Source organism: Schistocerca cancellata, chromosome 8 (genome assembly GCF_023864275.1).
Source record: "Schistocerca cancellata isolate TAMUIC-IGC-003103 chromosome 8, iqSchCanc2.1, whole genome shotgun sequence".
In the NCBI taxonomy this organism is placed as follows: Eukaryota; Metazoa; Arthropoda; class Insecta; order Orthoptera; family Acrididae; genus Schistocerca; species Schistocerca cancellata.
Window position 1 is genome coordinate 186,326,506 of NC_064633.1, and position 20,101 is coordinate 186,346,606.

Genomic DNA, 20,101 nt, shown 5'->3' on the forward strand with positions numbered 1-20,101 from the left:
CGTGTAAGTGGCTTGAAATTTTCTTTTTCTGTCCATAGCCAGTGAAAATACCAGTGGGTTTAGACGGCCACCCCTCATTACTAGTCGGACGTCGTAGGGTGGGACAGGACAGCGGCGAAATGTGGTGGAACTAAAATCAGACTTTAATGATGGGCTGCGTACAAGTGTGTCTGAACACACAGTGCACCAAACACTCCTAAAGATGAACCTCTGCAGCCGATGACGCACTCATATTCCTCCATTATACTGTGGAAAACATTCACGAGGGCGTCAAGGATCCAGTGGAGCTCGTACAAGGCACCATGATAGTCAAGAAATATCGTACACTGGTTACAGACCATGTACACCTCCGGTGTGGCCGAGCGGTTCTAGGCGCTTCAGTCTATAACCGCGCGACCGCTACGGTCGCAGGTTCGAATCCTGCCTCGGGCATGGATGTGTGTGATGTCCTTAGGTTAGTTAGGTTTAAGTAGCTCTAAGTTGTAGGGGACTGATGACCTCCGATGTTAAGTCCCTTAGTGCTCAGAGCGCTTTGAACCATGTACACCGTGACGATCATGGTACCTCATGGTAATGGCACTTTCCACCAAGACAGTGCCCCATGCCACAAGGCCAGGAGTGGGATGAGTGGTTTGAGGAAGACAGTGACGATTTCCAGTTGATGTGGTGATCCGCCAATTCGCCAGGTCTGAACCCTATCGAACAAATTTTGGATTTGATTGAGCCTGGCATCAGAGAACATCGCCCTCCTCCCCGGAATTTACGGAAAATATGTGACTTGCTTGTGCTGATGTGATGTTAACTCGAAACTCGATCCAACGATCTATCGAGGCCTCGCTGCTTCCATGGCACTGCTTCCATGCCACGACGCGTCACCGCTGTTACCTGTGTCAAAAGTGGACATACCGGCTATTAGGTCGGTGGTCATAATATCCTGCCCATTGGGCCCCACGGGGCAGGGAAAAGTAGCCAGGGACCTGAAAAGAGGTAACTTTTGAAGAATATATTGAGAGAAAAAATAGCTTATTTGCAGCGCAAATTACATTATAAGAAAACGATGAATTATATATAATACTTATTATATATATTTTCAAGAATATTTCGATATTATTATCAATGAAAAGTAAAGTAAAGTGATTACTAAACTTCCGACATCAACAGTAGCTCTGGTCCCGGCGGAGATTCGGGTCCTCCCTCGGGCATGGGTGTGTGTGTTTGTCCTTAGGATAATTTAGGTTAAGTAGTGTGTAAGCTTATGGACTGATGACCTTAGCAGTTAAGTCCCATAAGATTTCACACACATTTGAACATTTGAACAACAGTAGCCGCTCACTGTTCGTGACCCCATTGCATATCCTGGGCTCTTGACCACAACCTCATTGTTGGAAATATTTTTCGGAAACCGTTCTGCCCTCTTATCAGAATTATGCCTCAGGTTACTCCTCGCGGACACTTCAAATGATGCCCGTCGAAGATCCTTAACTGTCATGCCGAAAAATTTTGCCTCCATCAACATGAGATGATCATACTCTCATAAATCTCCTTTTCCTGTGTTGAGCTAAAAATGACTGAAACACTCCAGATACGTTCTAGTTGTCAGTATTGAATATTTGTTCACAGAGGACGAAGGAATATATTTTAATTCATAACGGATGTTATGTGCTCGCCTAGACAAATTTCACAAAAGCTGCTTTTAGTCGCCGACAGTCTCCGATGAAATAATCATCGAAATGAAATTTTTCTGGAAGTAACCATTCTTTCAACACAGTTTCCCAGGGCCGAGTCGTAACAATCTGTATCAAAGTTATTTGTGTCGGTAGATTTCTTCATTTGCAGCACGATCGTAACTACGTAGTCCACTCTTACTTAAGTAGAGTAGTTTTTCCCCTACTATCGTTAATGCTTCTCACAACTGGTTAACATCACTGTGATCCAGCACAATGCGAAGGCGAATTATGCTTGCTGTAGGAGATGATTCTGACCAACGACCTGGAGGAGCTCTGTGTTCCATTTTTATGCCTTGCCGGCCTCAAACGCAGCACCTGTTTCCACACATTAAGATAATGTTGTAATAGAATCAAATGACCTCAGTTGCATGTTACGTCATTTGGATAAAGTTTCCACAAAACCTGTTTCAACCACTACGTTGACGGAGCTTTCGTTGGTTTGCCAATGGTTTGAAAGCTGGGAGACTTCTTGGAGCATACGTCTTACCTTCCGTATCCCTGTATGAAGGATCAAGTATGAACTGTCTCCTCACCCACAATGAACTCCTTCGGACTCCACACACACTTCTTGTAAATTTGACAGCAACTCTATGCCCCCACCCTGTCGTTTCGTACCTGAGTGTTAGTCCACGTACACTGCCATCCTTGTACCAACACATCCTGGTCCAGCGAAACTTTAACCGCCGTCCCCTCCGTGGCCATAAAATCGGCCCAAAGATTTACGCATAATTTCAGCTTTGACACAATACTCTTATTCCTCTCTAAGTCGGGATACGTCTTCCATCCACTTTCTTCCCTCTCATTTGTAATATATTTTGAGTAGAATCTTGAAATCGTCCTTACGTAATAATTTATACCGCGATGATCGTAATAATCTCAAAACGCTCAAGGCCTTTGAATCTTTGACATCTTTTTCCGTCGCTCCGTTACGAAAATTATGAAACTAAAAACGGTCTATACTAATAGGAAAAACCGCAACACCAAGGATTAGTGCGACATGAACGAAAGTTGGTACGCGCATTTTTTTATCTGAGAAAAAATATCTGGTCATTATTTCGCACCAATCGCATAAGAGTACCGCTAGTAGCGTCACTATGAGGATGCAAATCAGGTTTGCTTTAAATACACGCTGTAACAGTCTTGAACGGTAGTTACCTTTGAGATTTGACATGGCGTGTTGATGTTAGTCAAGACAAGACAACAAAGACACCATTATCAACACCTCACCGAGTTTGAAGGAGGTTGTATAATAGGACTACGAGAAGCTGGATGTTACTCTTGCGATACTGCAGAAAGACTTGGCTGGAACGTAACCACTATACATGGTTGCTGGCAGTGGTGGTCAATGGAATGAACCGTCGCAAGTAGACCAGGCTCCGGACGGCCATGTGGGAAGACCGTCGTGTTTGGCGTATGGCTCTGGTGCATCGTGTATCACATGCAGTAGCAATCTGAGCACCAGTTGGTAGCACTGTGACACAACGAACTGTATCAAGTCAGTTACTTCAAGGACGGCTCCGAGCCGGACGTCTTGTAGTGTCCATTCCACTGACTTTACACCATCGTTATTTGCGACTTCAATGGTGTCAACCGAAAACTCATTGGATGGCAGGGAGGAGGTCTGTTTTCTGATGAACGTTGGTTCAGCCTCGGCGCCAGTGCACCCATATGTTGGTCAGAAGGGAACCAGTTGAGGGCCTCCAACCAACCTGTCTGTGAGCTAGACACGCTGGACCTACACCTTGAATTATCGTCTGTAGTGCGATTTCGTATGATAGCAGGAATACTCTCATGGTTATCTCACGCACCCTGACTGCAAATCTGTACCTCAGTCTGGTGATTATATTTCCATTTTATTAGTCTTCTGGCGGTACACACAAATATCATTTAACCACAACATTTTCCAGACGCATGGTTTAGAGTCCTCTTACTCAACTTTTGCTTCCCTCATCCCTTCCAAAACAATCTCTCTCAGATAATCTTCCTCACCTACAGCTTATTTTTGTAAACGCTCATCGCCAGTTTTGTAAAGGCCTCGTCGCTATATGTGGCGGTCCAGTTTCCACTGTTACCGTAGGCAGAGTTTGTGGGTTGGTGAAAAGCCTTCTGGTGCAATACACCGCTAAGACAATTTCCCCCTGCCACTATTACGCAGCAATGCCCTAGGGTCAGGTAACAGGTTAGGAGATCGAAGATTCTACAACACTCCAACAATTTAGTAACGAAGTCACACAAATGAGTTAAATAGGTTTACTTATCTTGGTAGCTTGTTGAATAATGAAGTCTGCAACAGTGCTTGTAATATTACACAAAGAAGGCTCTCAATGGGTAAATGCAAATAATTGTAGGTTTACTTCACAGCATGCGAGGTGCTAGGGTGGAGAAGAGTTTGTACCTCTTAGTTACACAACTTTCCCATTAGAGCGCGCCCCACTAAGCACAACAGCGCAGGCGCAGCGCTCGTCCGTCTCCGCACTACAAGATGGCGCTGCCTTAGAGACGGACCAAATTCTACTTCCGCCGATCCGCGTATTAATTTGTAACGCAGCCAATGAGATTGCTGCTAACGTAGAACCTTTTCTCCTCACGGATCACACTCGCGCAGTGATACATGAATGTGCGAGGTATTAAAATGAATGTACAGACCTCCGATTAGTCAGTCTGCATTTGTCTGCATTAGTCTGTACCAGTCTATAGTCAAGTTTCAGTCTGCGCCTAATGAGATTACCATATTCCTGTATATAGCCATGAAGATAAATGAATAGACACTTAGTCAAGAATCAGAGATATGTGAGAATAAGATTAACGTACCAAGACCGAAGGAACTTCAGATTGTCAATTGTAAACAGCATCCAGAATCAAGTTACGTAATGGCTATCCTTTTTATTATTTTAATAAATGTGTGTGAAAATTAACCAAGTTCTGTTTAAAGGTGGTCACTGTCAATCTGCTACTCTAAGTGTGCAAGTGGCATTTCTATCATCTGACCTAACAGCAGAAGATGAACACGCCACAATAAGACCACGAGACATATTTCTGACACTCGCCTACTTCATTAGAGCGACAAGTCAAATAGTCTGATGGTGTGTGTACCGAAGGTCTTACAGTACACACACCACAAGTTCTGATTCCAAAATTCCCCCACACCACAAGTTCTGATTCCAAAATTCCCCCACACCACAAGTTCTGATTCCAAAATTCCCCCACACTGTCTCAGAGCACCATTCGCGCCAATAGCGACCGTTCCCTCCAATTTAGAGCAGGGCTTTATGACGTCAACTAGCCTCAGTTTAAGTTGACCAATCATGTCTCTGCTATTGAGCTGAGGACACTGAACTTGCCGTTTGACCGCTATGAAAACAACCTGCCTAGACCACCGGCCATCAGGCGCCAAACAGTGACACCTATGAGGGCACAGTCCACAAGTATTCTCAGTATGAAGAGGACAATGCAGTCAGTCGATGCCAGGAATCTTCGTTCCGGACGCGCCGGAACAGTAAACACATAAACTTCGGCGACACTCAGACGTCTCGCAGGTCGTTTCGCCCCGCATACAATAGGCGAAACTCCACCGACGTCAGTCGTTCCGCCAGGCGCTTAAGCCTATTGTAAGAACCTCTGAGAGATCGGCAGCCCACAGCCGGAAACGCAGTGTGCCGCGTCCTCCTATGCTCGCTTCGCACAGGCCACCTAGGGAAGTAACCCAACATGTTTAAGAATCAAGTGAAAAGTATTTTTTGAGCTCTCAGTACAAATACTCTCATTACAGTAAACTTATTCGGTCTGTTACTACCGTAAAATGATATAGAACACTAATAAAATTGATGAAAATGAGAGGAGACATGCAAAAGAGGGCATAGAACCACTCAAGCACACTGCAAATGCAATTAACAACATGTTCACTTCTAAAAGTCACTACATGACGTTTCTGTCTGTCAGCATTGGACGATGATCTATAACCAAGAGGGTGAAAGCTGCTCTTCTAACTTACGAGTAGACTTCTGTCTGTTGTCCGATCACTGGCGGATTGCACTCGGATGGCAATTGGCCGAGGCGAAGTAAATTTCTTCGGCCCCAGCGCCACCCGTTGCGCTGGTAGAACTGGCGCAAGTGGCGATTCTCTATGGCACCGGCACCAGCTCGCATTTCGCGCCTGTGGTGCTTTTGCCCTGGCTGTGTCTTGTTCGGACGACACAGCTGTCACTTCCTGTACCTCACTGCAGTACAGCTAAGCTGTACGTGTTCATTGATACTATCGGCAATTAACTATGAGTGCTTACCCTTTCGCGGGGTAACACATATATGTACTTCCCTCGGAGTTTCCCACCGAATCTAAAATGAACATGTGACTGTTTTAAAAAATATGATAATATTATACTGAAAATTATCAGGGTAAAAACACCATTCATACTAGTCTTAAAAAATATGCATATCTACAGTTTTAAATTTTTTAGAAACGTTCTTCCATATTTTACTAACGTTCTGGGCAGAAAAGTGTACGTATAACGCTGCCGGCCCACTTTCGATCTGACAGAACAGGGAATTAAATGATCTTAGAAAATAAAACTTGCAACACGTCAATAGTATTCCAGACCATGTGCTCTCCACATTGGTAGTAAGTGATACTTTTCCCTTCCTAAACGTCTTTGACGGGAAGTATTTAACCAATTTCTTCCGAGAAATGCTTGAAGAATGTGACGGACGAAGTAGGTGTCAGAACTCCCGCTATTGACACTGTTGTCTAAGACTCTTTTAACTAACATAGTTCTATGAAACTAGGATGATACATCGAAAGAACTAGAACAGTATGGTAGAGTAGATAACTGTCAGAAATAATCAATGAGGAAAACAGAAATGTCAAAAAATGGCTCTGAGCACTATGGGACTTAACTTCTAAGGTCATCAGTCCCCTAGAACTTAGAACTACTTAAACCTAACTAACCTAGGGACATCACACACATCCATGCCCGAGGCAGGATTCGAACCTGCGACTGTAGCTGTCGCGCAGTTCCAGACTGTGGCGCCTAGAACCACTCGGCCACACAGGCCGGCACAGAAATGTCACTTTTATTCAAAGACAATAATTACAATGAAATCATCGCGATCTGAGATAGCCCCTGGACGCTATAATAGGCGCAACATGATCCTTAATAGGGTGTGTATGAAGGATCATTGGCGGCCGAAGACTTCTGCCATAAGAAGTTATCCTCATTCTGCCAACGACCTTGTCAGAGTAGGCTGAGGAGCGGACAGAGTTTCCACTGCATTTTTTTTTTTTTAAATATGGGACTTAACTGCTAAGGTCATCAGTCCCTAAGTTTACACACGACTTAACCTAAGTTATCCTAAGGACAAACACACACACCCATGCCAGAGGGAGGACTCGAACCTCCGCCGGGACCAGCCGCACAGTCCATGACTGCAGCGCCCTAGACCGCTCGGCTAATCCCGCGCTCCACTGCATTAAAGACACATAATGTGTATCCACAGGACAGCAGAAAATGGTGTAACGGGAGCAAGATTTGTTAGAAATACGAAGGCAGGCCAGAGAGCGTGTTACTGTGAACAGTTCAGTGATAGGGTTGTTCTTATCAGAATCGACAGAAACTAGCACCGACATCGATAGTTCAGGTATACATGCCGAACTCACTAGCTGAAGATGAGGATATTGAAACATGATGAGGATATTAAAAGGGTAGTACAATATGCAAAGGGAGATAAAAATCTGTTGAAATGATGTTGTAAGGAAAGTAGTAGAAGAAAAGGTTACGGGACAATATGGGCTTGGAATTAAGAATGAGAGAGGAGAAAGACTAAAGGAGTTCTGTAACAAATTTTCGTTAGTAATAGCAAACACTCTGTTCAATAATCACAAGAGGAGGAGGTATACTTGGAAAAGGTCGAGTGATATGCGAAGATTTCAGTTAGATTACGTCATGGTCAGATAGAGATACCGAAATCAGATACAGGATTGTAAGATATGCCCAGGAGCAGATATAGAGTCGGATCACAATATAATAGTTATGAAGAGTAGTTTGAAGTTTAAGAGATAAGTCAGGAAGAAAGAATTCGCAAAGAACTGGGATACGGAAGTATTAAGGAATGACGAGATACGGTTGAAGTGCTCTAAGGCTATAGGTATAGGAATAAGGAATAGTTCAGTAGGCAGTACAGTTGAAGTGGAACGGACGTCACTAAAAAGGACAATCACAGAACTTGGGAAGAAAAACATAATTACAAAGAAAATAACTGGGAAGAAACCATGGGTAATAGAAGAAATACTTCAGTTAATCGATGAAAGAAGGAGTACAAAAATATTAAGGGAAATTGAAGAATACACAAATACAAGTCACTGAGGAATGAAATAAACAGGAAGTGTAGGAAAGCAAAGACGAAATGACTGGATGCAAAATGTGCAAAAACCGAAAAGGTATGATTGTCAGAAGCATTGACTCAGTATGTATGGAGATCAAAAGTACATTCGGTGAAATTGAAAGCAGGATTGGTAACATTAAGAGTGCGAAGGGAATTTCACGGTTGAGTGCAGAGAAGAGAGCGGATAGGTGACAAGAGAACATTGAAGAACTCTATGAGGGGGAAGATTTATCTACTGTGATAGAAGAAGAAACCGTATCCAGTATCCAGTATTAGAATCAGAATCTAGAAGGCCTTTGGCAGACTTTCTGACTTTCGGGAAAATATCATCCACTCAGTTCCGAAGACAGGATGATAGGACATCTGTTAAACCATCAGGGGAAGACTTCCATGGTACTTTAGGGAGCTGTAGAGGGAAAAAAACTGTAGAGAAAGACAGAGATTGGAATGCATCCATCAAACAGTTGAGGACGTAAGTTAGAAGTGCTACTGTGAGATGAAGAGTTTGGCACAGGATAGAAATTCGTGGTGGCCCGCATCTAACCAGTTAGAAAAAGGAGCTGATAGTAGGGTTCGAGTGTGGTGCAGACCCCACGAAGCCAAGGACCCAAATTGTCAACATGGCACTGCGGAAGCTGGTGGTGCCCCATAATGGTGTCTGCTGGAACTGACTTGGTCCTGTATATTTTCGGCTATTTGAAGACCATTTTCAGCCATTCGTGGACTTCATGTTCCCAAACTACGACCCTTTTAAGGATGACAGTGCACCATGTCATCGAATCGCAATTGTCTACAATTAGTTTGAAGAAGGTTGCGGACTATTCGAGCTACCCAGATTTCTCGACATAAATACCATCGAATATTTCTGGTACATATTCCAGAAGTCAGTTGGCGCACAAAATAATGGACGTCTATGGAGGAAGTATGACTCAATATTTCTGCAGTGGACTTTCAACGACTTCTTGAGCCCATGCCATGTTAAGTTACTGAACTACACCGGGTGAAAGGAAGTCGACGCGATATTAGGAAACATACCATGACTCCGTGTAATGCAGTCACAGTTACAAGGAACAGTTTAGAATGCATTCTTCAACAAATTTGACAGTAGACTTCTGCAAAAATAAGTGAGTTAATAGTGTAATAAAAAATAGAATTTATACAATATTATTAGGTTTATGATAAAGTAATAGTTACAGTTTAAAAATATCATAGATGTTTTTGCCACATCTGTAGTATCACGCCGGAACAGCATTCCAAATAGCGAAAGCGCCCATGAAATCAGCGAGTGCGTGAGCCCCCCATGATTGACATGTTGTTGTTGTTGTGGTCTTCAGTACGGAGACTGGTTTGATGCAGCTCTCCATGCTACTCTATCCTGTGCAAGCTTCTTCATCTCCCAGTACCTACTGCAACCTACATCCTTCTGAATCTTGTGTATTGATCTCTTGGTCTCCCTCTACGACTTTTACCCTCCACGCTGCCCTCCAATGCTAAATTTGTGATCCCTCGATGCCTCAGAACATGTCCTACCAACCGATCCCTTCTTCTAGTCAAGATGTGCCACAAACTTCTCTTCTCCCCAATCCTATTCAATACCTCCTCATTAGTTACGTGATCTACCCACCTTATCTTCAGCATTCTTCTGTAGCACCACATTTCGAAAGCTTCTATTCTCTTCTTGTCCAAACTAGTTATCGTCCATGTCTCACTTCCATACATGGCTACACTCCATACAAATACTTTCAGAAACGACTTCCTGACACCTAAATCTATATTCGATGTTAACAAATTTCTCTTCTTGAGAAACGCTTTCCTTGCCATTGCCAGTCTACATTTTATATCCTCTCTACTTCGACCATCATCGGTTATTTTACTCCCTAAATAGCAAAACTCCTTTACTACTTTAAGTGTCTCATTTCCTAATCTAATTCCCTCAGCATCAACCGACTTAATTTGACTACATTCCATTATCCTCGTTTTGCTTTTGTTGATGTTCATCTTATATCCTCCTTTCAAGACACTGTCCATTCCGTTCAACTGCTCTTCCAAGTCCTTTGCTGTCTCTGACAGAATTACAATGTCATCGGCGAACCTCAAAGTTTTTACTTCTTCTCCATGAATTTTAATACCTACTCCGAATTTTTCTTTTGTTTCCTTTACTGCTTGTACAATATACAGATTGAATAACATCGGGGACAGGCTACAACCCTGTCTCACTCCTTTCCCAATCACTGCTTCCCTTTCATGCCCCTCGACTCTTATAACTGCCATCTGGTTTCTGTACAAATTGTAAATAGCCTTTCGCTCCCTGTATTTTACCCCTGCCACCTTCAGAATTTGAAACAGAGTATTCCAGTCAAGTCTACAAATGCTAGAAACGTAGGTTTGCCTTTTCTTAATCTTTCTTCCAAGATAAGTCGTAAGGTCAGTATTGCCTCACGTGTTCCAACATTTCTACGGAATCCAAACTGATCTTCCCCGAGGTCGGCTTCTACCAGTTTTTCCATTCGTCTGTAAAGAATTCGCGATAGTATTTTGCAGGTGTGACTAATTAAACTGATAGTTCGGTAACTATCACATCTGTCAACACCTGCTTTCTTTGGGATTGGAATTATTATATTCTTCTTAAAGTCTGAGGGTATTTCGCCTGTCTCATACATCGTGCTCACCAGATGGTAGAGTTTTGTCATGACTGGCTCTCCTGAGGCCATCAGTAGTTCTAATGGAATGTTGTCTACTCCTGGGGCCTTGTTTTGACTCAGGTCTTTCAGTGCTCTGTCAAACTCTTCACGCAGTATCTTACCTCCCATTTCATCTTCATCTACATCCTCTTCCATTTCCATAATATTGTCCTCAAGTACATCGCCCTTGTATAAACCCTCTATATACTCCTTCCACCTTTCTGCTTTCCCTTCTTTGCTTAGAACTGGGTTGCCATCTGAGCTCTTGATGTTCATACAAGTGGTTCTCTTCTCTCCAAAGGTCTCTTTAATTTTCCTGTAGGCAGTATCTATCTTACCCCTAGTGAGACAAGCCTCTACATCCTTACATTTGTCCTCTAGCCATCCCTGCTTAGCCATTTTGCACTTCCTGTCGATTTCATTTTTGAGACGTTTGTATTCCTTTTTGCCTGCTTCATTTACTGCATTTTTATATTTTCTCCTTTCATCAATTAAATTCAATATTTCTTCTGTTACCCAAGGATTTCTATTAGCCCGCGTCTTTTTACCTACTTGATCGTCTGCTGCCTTCACCACTTCATCCCTCAGAGCTACCCATTCTTCTTCTACTGTATTTCTTTCCCCCATTCCTGTCAATTGTTCCCTAATGCTCTCCCTGAAACTCTCTACAACCTCTGGTTCTTTCAGTTTATCCAGGCCCCATCTCCTTAAATTCCCACCTTTTTGCAGTTTCTTCAGTTTCAATCTGCAGTTCATAACCAATAGATTGTGGTCAGAATCTACATCTGCCCCAGGAAATGTCTTACAATTTAAAACCTGGTTCGTAAATCTCTGTCTTACCATTATATAATCTATCTGAAACCTGTCAGTATCTCCAGGCTTCTTCCATGTATACAGCCTCCTTTCATGATTCTTGAACCAAGTGTTAGCTATGATTAAGTTGTGCTCTGTGCAAAATTCTACAAGGCGGCTTCCTCTTTCATTCCTTCCCCCCAATCCATATTCACCTACTATGTTTCCTTCTCTCCCTTTTCCTACTGACGAATTCCAGTCACCCATGACTATTAAATTTTCGTCTCCCTTCACTACCTGAATAATTTCTTTTATCTCGTCATACATTTCATCTATTTCTTCATCTGGAGAGCTAGTTGGCATATAAACTTGTACTACTGTAGTAGGCATGGGCTTTGTGTCCATCTTGGCCACAATAATGCGTTCACTATGCTGTTTGTAGTAGCTAACCCGCACTCCTATTTTTTATTCATTATTAAACCTACTCCTGCATTACCCCTATTTGATTTTGTATTTATAACCCTGTAATCACTTGACCAAAAGTCTTGTTCCTCCTGCCACCGAACTTCACTAATTCCCACTATATCTAACTTTAACCTATCCATCTCTCTTTTTAAATTTTATAACGTACCTGCCCGATTAAGTGATCTGACATTCCACGCTCCGATCCGTAGAACGCCAGTTTTCTTTCTCCTGATAACGACGTCCTCTTGAGTAGTCCCCGCCCGGAGATCCGAATGGGGGACTATTTTACCTCCGGAATATTTTACCCAAGAGGACGCCATCATCATGTAATCATACAGTAGAGCTGCATGTCCTCGGGAAAAATTACGGCTGTAGTTTCCCCTTGCTTTCAGCCGTTCGCAGTACCAGCACAGCAAGGCCGTTTTGGTTAATGTTACAAGGCCAGATCAGTCAATCATCCAGACTGTTGCCCCTGCAACTACTGAAAAGGCTGCTGCCCCTCTTCAGGAACCACACGTTTGTCTGGCCTCTCAACAGATACCCCTCCTCCCGTGTACGGCCATCTGTATCGCTGAGGCACGCAAGCCTCCCCACCAACGGCAAGGTCCATGGTTCATGATTGACATACACACTGAAAAATTTAAGGACCAGCTAGATAAAGTAACATTACGTATTAACACTCTGTGGATATGAATGAAAGTACAGAATACTGTTGCCAGAGATCTCCTAGTCGTGCACAGAGAGCTGGACGTCGCATGGCTCTGGTCCAGCTTAACTATAGCGCCAAATTGGGCTGGCCCTTTAACATGGTGCTGAGTGTGCAATCAAAGAGCAGTTGCGCTACACTTTAGTAGCGTTATTCATTGTATCATGGCCTGGAGACATCATCTGGATCGCTTCACATGGATAAAAATCGTCCGATCGCTGGAAGAAGGACAGTGTTTAATGAGTGTAGTCCAGAAGTTTCATATCGCTCGCAGCATTGTTTCATGTCCACGAGAAGCGGTTCGAAACGCAGGGACTGCTGTCGGAAGGCAATGTTGGGATCTATCACGGTCAATTACGGCAGCAGATGACCGCTGCATTGTGCAACAGGCAAATGGGCCCACTTCATACAGCAGGGGCACATGTAATCACGTTTAAGAGGACAGCATGGCACCCAATCTGACGCTCCACAGAGGCATTGCGATGGTATGCGGATGGTCTCTTTGCCATACGACCAGTGCCTTGTGTTCCCCTGACACCCGCACATCGGCGACACCTTTAGCTATGGTCGCGTACCCTTTCTGAATGAGAAAAGATTCAATCTGACCAGTGATTTTGGACGTACCCTCATACGGCGAGAGGTGCGAACACGCAATGCATCCACGACCATTGTCGAATTTAATTCTAATGGTGGTCGACGTGTTACGGTATGGGGAGGCATCATGTTGCATGGGCGTAATAACATCCAAGTCTATGAACATGCTGCATTCACCGGTGACGTTATTGCACCAATCTACTACTTCCCGATGTGCATTTCAGGCGTCTATTGAGCCCTGACTTCATTTTCATAGATAACAATGCACTCTTACATCGAACAGCTCAGATGACGAATCGAATGCCCTGACTATTCTCCCGACTGAACTATCATCGATCGCCTGTGAGATCAGTATTTCAGTACGTCCACATGCACTAAAGACCGCCCATCAATTGTCTATCGTGCTGACGGACAAATGGAACTCCCTGCCACAAGAATTATTTTTTTGTCCGGTCATCAGTCTTCCGACTGGTTTGATGAGGCCCGCCACGAATTCCTCTTCTGTGCCAACCTCTTCATCTCAGAGTAGCACTTGCAACTTACGTCCTCAACTGTTTGCAGGATGTATTCCAACCTTTGTCTTCCTCTACAGTTTTGGCCTCTACAGCTCTCTCTAGTACCATGGAAGTCATTCCCTGATGTCTTAACGTATGCCTTATCATCTTGTCCTTCTAGTCAGTGTTTTCCACATATTCCTTTCCTCTCCGATTCTGCGCAGAACCTCTTCGTTCCTTACCACATCAGTCCACCTAATTTTCAACATTCATCTGTAGCACCAGATCTCAAATTCTTCGATTCTCCTCTATTCCGGTTTTCCAAACGACCATGCTTCACTATCATTCAATGCTACGCTCCAAACGCACATCCTCAGAAATTTCTTCCTCTTATTAAGGCCTATGTTTGATATTAGTAGATTTCTCTTAGTGAGGAATGCTCTTTTTGCAGTGCTAGTCTCGTTTTTATGTCCTCCCTGCACTGTCCGTCATTCGTTATGTTGCTACCTACGTAGTGGAATTCCTTAAGTTCATCTACTTCGTGACCAAACATCCTGATGTTAAGTTTCTCGCTGTTCTCATTTCTACTACCTTGCATTATTTTAATCTTTCTTCCATTTATTCTCAGTCCACATCTGTAGTAATTAGGCTGTTGGTTACGTTCAGCAGATCATGTAAACTTCTTCCCTTTCACTCTGCATAACGATTTCATTAGCGAATCGTACAATAGATATCCTTCCACCTTGAATTTTAATTTCAGTCCTGAACCTTTCTTTTCTATCCATCATTGCTTCCTCGAAGTACAGATTGAACAGTAGGAGCGAAATACTACATCACTGTCTTACACCCTTTTTAATACGAGCACTTCGTTTCTTGGTCATCCACTCTTATTAGTCTCTCTTGGGTCTTGCACATATTGCATATTACCAGTCTCTCCCCGTATCTTACCCCTATTTTTCTCAAATTTCGAACATCTTACACTACTTTTCATTATCAAATCATCCATTATCAACCGCAACGTAGGAATTGCCTCTCTGGTACCTTTACCTTTCCTAAAGGCAAACTGGTCGTCATCTAGCACATCCTCAATTTTCTTTGCCATTTTTCTGTAATTACAATTGTCAGCAACTTGGACACATGAGCTGTTAAACTGATTGTGCAATAATGCTCGCACTTGTCAGCTCTTGCAGTCTTCGGAATTATGAGGATGATATTTTTCCGAAAATGTCGACTGACTCATACACTCCACACACCAATGTAGTCGTTTGGTTGCCACTTCCAACAATCACTATAGAAATTCTGGTGCCATGTTATCCCTTCTGCCTTATTTGATCCTAAGACCCCCAAAGCTATCTTAAATTCAATGTTCTAGTACTGGATACCCTATCTCTTCTTAATCAACTCCTCTTTCTTCTTCTATTACAGCAGATAAATCTTCTTCCACATAGAGGCCTTCAATGTACTCTTTCCACTTATCCTCTAGCGGTTCTAGGCGCTCAGTCCGGAACTGCGCGACTGCTACGGTCGCAGGTTCGAATCCTGCCTCGGGTATGGATGTGTGTGATGTCTTTAGGTTAGTTCGGTTTAAGTAGTTCTAAGTTCTAGGGGACTGATGACCACAGATGTTAAGTCCCATAGTGCTCAGAGCCATTTTAACCATTTGAATCCACTTATCCACTCTCTCCTCTGCATTTAACAATGGAATTGCCGTTGCAGTTTTAATGTTTCCACCTTTGCTTTTCATTTCACCGAAGGTTGTTTTGAGTTTCCTATATGCTATGCTTAGTCAGTCCTTCCGACAATCATTTCTTTTTCGATTTCCTCACATTTTTCATAGAGTAACTTCGTGTTAGCTTTCCTGCACTTCCTATTTATTTCATTCATGATCGACTAGTATTTCCGTATTTCTGAATTTCTCTGAAAATTTTATTTTCTTTGTACCCAAGTTGTTCTTTCCAGCTTCTGCGATTGCACTTTTTAGAGATGTCCATACCTCTTGAAGTATACTGCCTACAGGGCTTTTCCTTATATTTATATCAATAGCCTTAGAGAACTCGCCATTTCTACTCTTCATAACTATTAAATTGTGATCTGAGGCTATATTTGCTCCTGGGTATGCCTTACAATCCAATATCTGATTTCGAAATCTCTATCTGACCATGATGTAATCTAACTAAAATCTCCCCGTATTACCCTGCCTTTTCCAAGTATACCTCCTCCTCCACTGATTCTTGAACAGAATATTCGCTATTACTAGCTGAAATTTATTACAGAACTCGATTAGTCTTTCTCCTCTCTCATTCCTTGTCTCAAGACCTTATGCTGCTGTGACCTTTCTTGTACTCCTTCTCCTACAACTGCACTCCAGTTCCCCATAACTACTAGATATTCATCTCCCTTTACGTTCTTTATTACCCGTTCAATATCCTCATATACTTTCTCTATCTCTTCATCGTCAGCTTGTGAGCTCGGTATCCATACCGGAACTATCGTTGTCGATGTTGGTTTGCAGTCGATTCTGATACGAACAACCCTATCACTGAACTGTTCACAATATCACAATATCTGCTCTACCTTCCTATTCCTACTCCCGGTACAACATTTTCTTTTGTTGTTGATATTACCCTATGCTCATCTGATCGGATATCGTTGTCTTCTTTCCATTTGACCTCACTGACCCCTACTATCTAGATTTAACCTTTGCATTTCCCCCTTCAGATTTTCTAGCTTCCCTACCACCTTCAAGTTTCTGAAGTTCCTCACTCCGACTCGTAGAACGTTATCCTTCCCTTTGTAATTTAGTCTTTTTCTCATGGTCACCTCCACCTTGGCAGTCCCCTCCCAGAGATCCGAATGAGGGACTATTTCGGAATCTTTTGCCAATGGAGAGATCATGACGACATTTTTTCATTTCAATGCAGTGGTTTCCATTGCCTTCTGCATCCTCATGCCGTTGATCATCGCTGATTGTTTCGCATTTAGTGGCAATTTCCCACCAAGAGGGCAAGAGAGAGCCCAGAACGTCTGTACGCTCCTCCGCCCTCTTCGACAAGGCCGTTGGCAGTTTGAGGATGACTTCTTACGGTGAAAGTCATTCGCCACCAACGCTGATTTCTAATCATAATTTAAACAATAGTTAACTTCGAACTCGAGACCGCGGACGTTCTGATTAACAATCAAAGACTCTACCTCTTGCTCACGGATAACCAACTAAAACTAGGACTCATCTTCCCAGCCTGCTATTTTCCATTCGTCTACGCTCCAGCCGATATGGCAGCGAGTCTAGGAGAGGCGCTGTAGGCGATGTCGTGCTGTTAGCAAGGGTAATGGCATCAGCCTTCTGCTGCCATTAACGCCAAATTTCGCCGCAATATCCTAACGGATATGCTCGTTTTACGTCCCACATTGGTTTCTGAGGCTATTTCACGTAGTGTTGCTTGTCTTTCAGCACTGACAACACTATGCAAACGCTATTGCTCTCGATCGTTAAGTGAAGGCCGCCGGCCACTGCGTTGCCCATGGTGAGAGGCAATGCCTGAAATGTGGAATTCTCGGCAGACTCTTATCACTGTGCCTTGCGGAATATTGAATTCCCTTACGATGTAAGAAATGAAATGTCCCAGGCGTCTAGTTCCAACTACTGCGTCCGTACTCAAGTAGGAAATCTTTTCAGATTAGTTACCTGAGTACAAATGACAACTCCGCAAATACCCTGTCCGCTTATACCTTGTATACGCGACAGTACCACCGTGTGTATATGTGCATATCGCAATCCCATGGCTTTTGTCACCTCAGTGTATGACGGAGGTAAAAACTCGAACATAGGCCAATTATTAGTGTTCGTATGATGATTATTTCCGTAGCAAAGGCTGCTCAAGAATTTAGTGTTTCAAGAATCACCATATCGAAGATTCATAGCGAATAGAGGTAAATCGGAAATTATCATCCACTAAGTCAAAGCGTGAACAAAAGTGTTTATCGTTTGGTAGTAACAGACGGTCATTAACGGGTACTGTGACGAAAAATAAGAGGATGTCAACTAAAAAGCTCGTTGTAGAACTCAATGTCATGCTCCCGGAACCATGTCAGCATCAAAATAACGTGATGGTTGTTCCATAAGCTGCGAAATTCAGGGTGAGCTGGAGTTCTAAATCCACACATCAGTGATGAAAGTGCCGCTCTTCCATTGCACTCCGTTAACCCATACAACAGATCAATGTCGAAAAGCTCTCCATCCGTACTGCTGTGTATCACTGTTAACGAACTACTAATTCAATTGGAAAAAAAGAGAAAAAATCGAAAAGTGCAGAATGAACCTTGAGTTCGGAGAACGATGTTTGCTTTACCGCTGTCAACAATCAGTAACGCGAGTGAATGGAAAAAGTGCTTGCAAACAAGACACTATGACGAACCATGCAATACGAGAGACAGCAGCGTGAGTTGACATGACGGTGCTAGAGGGAGAGACAAAGATATTCTTTTATTACTTTGTGGCGGTTAGCGCTCAGACAATTATTCTTAGTGTAGGTAGTCTTTGTTCTTGTTAAGAAGTAGTTCATTAGGAGTTTTCATTCTTGTGAAGTAGAAATCGACGCCAATGCGACATTTTGAAGGAAATTTTATTATATATCTGTATATAAGCCAGTGAACAAATAAGTCATGTTATGAGTAGAATTTCATTGACACAAAAGTCAATAAAAGAGTGTTCATTCCAAGAAGGTACGTGTTTATTCCACAACTGACGTATACTTCAATTATGATCTATTAATGAATACCAACTCGAGAACATTTCCGATGGAAGCGTTCAGTTCTAATTAAATAGTTTGATGCATTCTTCAGAAAAGGAGTAATTTCACGGATTATTTAAGTCTACCAATGTTGGACATTTCTCAGAACTGAAAGCAAATGTTATTGCTATGCAACAGAGCCCAGACGAATATTTCTCCGCAACTTTGATTAACACTTTCTGCTTCAATACAGCGTCTGCAGCAGCTGGAGCATATCGCTAAAAGAACGGAAGGGTGTAGTGTGAAAGCAGTTTCACTCATCGCCCTGTACCAAACCAACCGTGTAGATATTCAACACAACAGAGCACACACAGTCACTCATACATATAAAGACAAACACTAGGTGGTGTGGGAAACATATAGAGAGAGACACTCACTCAGTGCTCACCAGAGAGACTTTATAACACACACAGCACATCGATGGCATTTGCCCTGTTATGCAGATATTTTCTGTGTAATCGAGATACAAAGAAAAACGAAAGCAAGAAATCAAATGAACTGTAATCACACTGTAAAAAGGCAATGAAGACGACAGGTCTCTTCCACCAAAATACTCGGAAAATATCCCTGGACAACCTCTGAATTTTTGTCGATGGAGCTTCGGTCTAAAGAAAACACTGGGTTATAAGCTACACCAGTGTCTACATCTACGTTCAGCAAACCACCTAAGGTGTGTGGCAGAGGATACTTAGTGTACCACTGTCATTCCTTTACTTCCTACTCCTCTTCGAATCGCAAACGCAAAGAGAGCCTCAAGTGTAAACGCAGCCAAAACCTCTCAGACAAACAGAAGCTAAACATGTCAAAGTTAGCGTAAGGAGGGCTATGCGTGAAGCGTTCAGTGAATTCGAAAGTAAAATTCTATGTACCGACTTGACAGAAAATCCTAGGAAGTTCTGGTCTTACGTTAAATCAGTAAGTGGCGCGAAACAGCATATCCAGACACTCCGGGATGATGATGGCATTCAAACAGAGGATGACAAGCGTAAAGCTGAAATACTAAACACCTTTTTCCACAGCTGTTTCACAGAGGAAGACCGCACTGCAGTTCCTTCTCTAAATCCTCGCACAAACGAAAAAAGGCTGACATAGAAATAAGTGTCCAAGGAATAGAAAAGCAACTGGAATCACTCAACAGAGGAAAGTCCACTGGACCTGACGGGATACCAGTTCGATTCTAAACAGAGTACGCGAAAGAACTTGCCCCCCTTCTAACAGCTGTGTACCGCAAGTCTCTAGAGGAACGGAAGGCTTCAAATGATTGGAAAAGAGCACAGGTAGTCCCAGTCTTCAAGAACGGTCGTCGAGCGAATGCGCAAAACTATAGACCTATATCTCTGACGTCGATCTGTTGTAGAATTTTAGAACATGTTTTTTGCTCGCTTATCATGTCGTTTTTGGAAACCCAGAATCTACTCTGCAGGAATCAACATGGATTCCGGAAACAGCGATCGTGTGAGACCCAACTCGCTTTATTTGT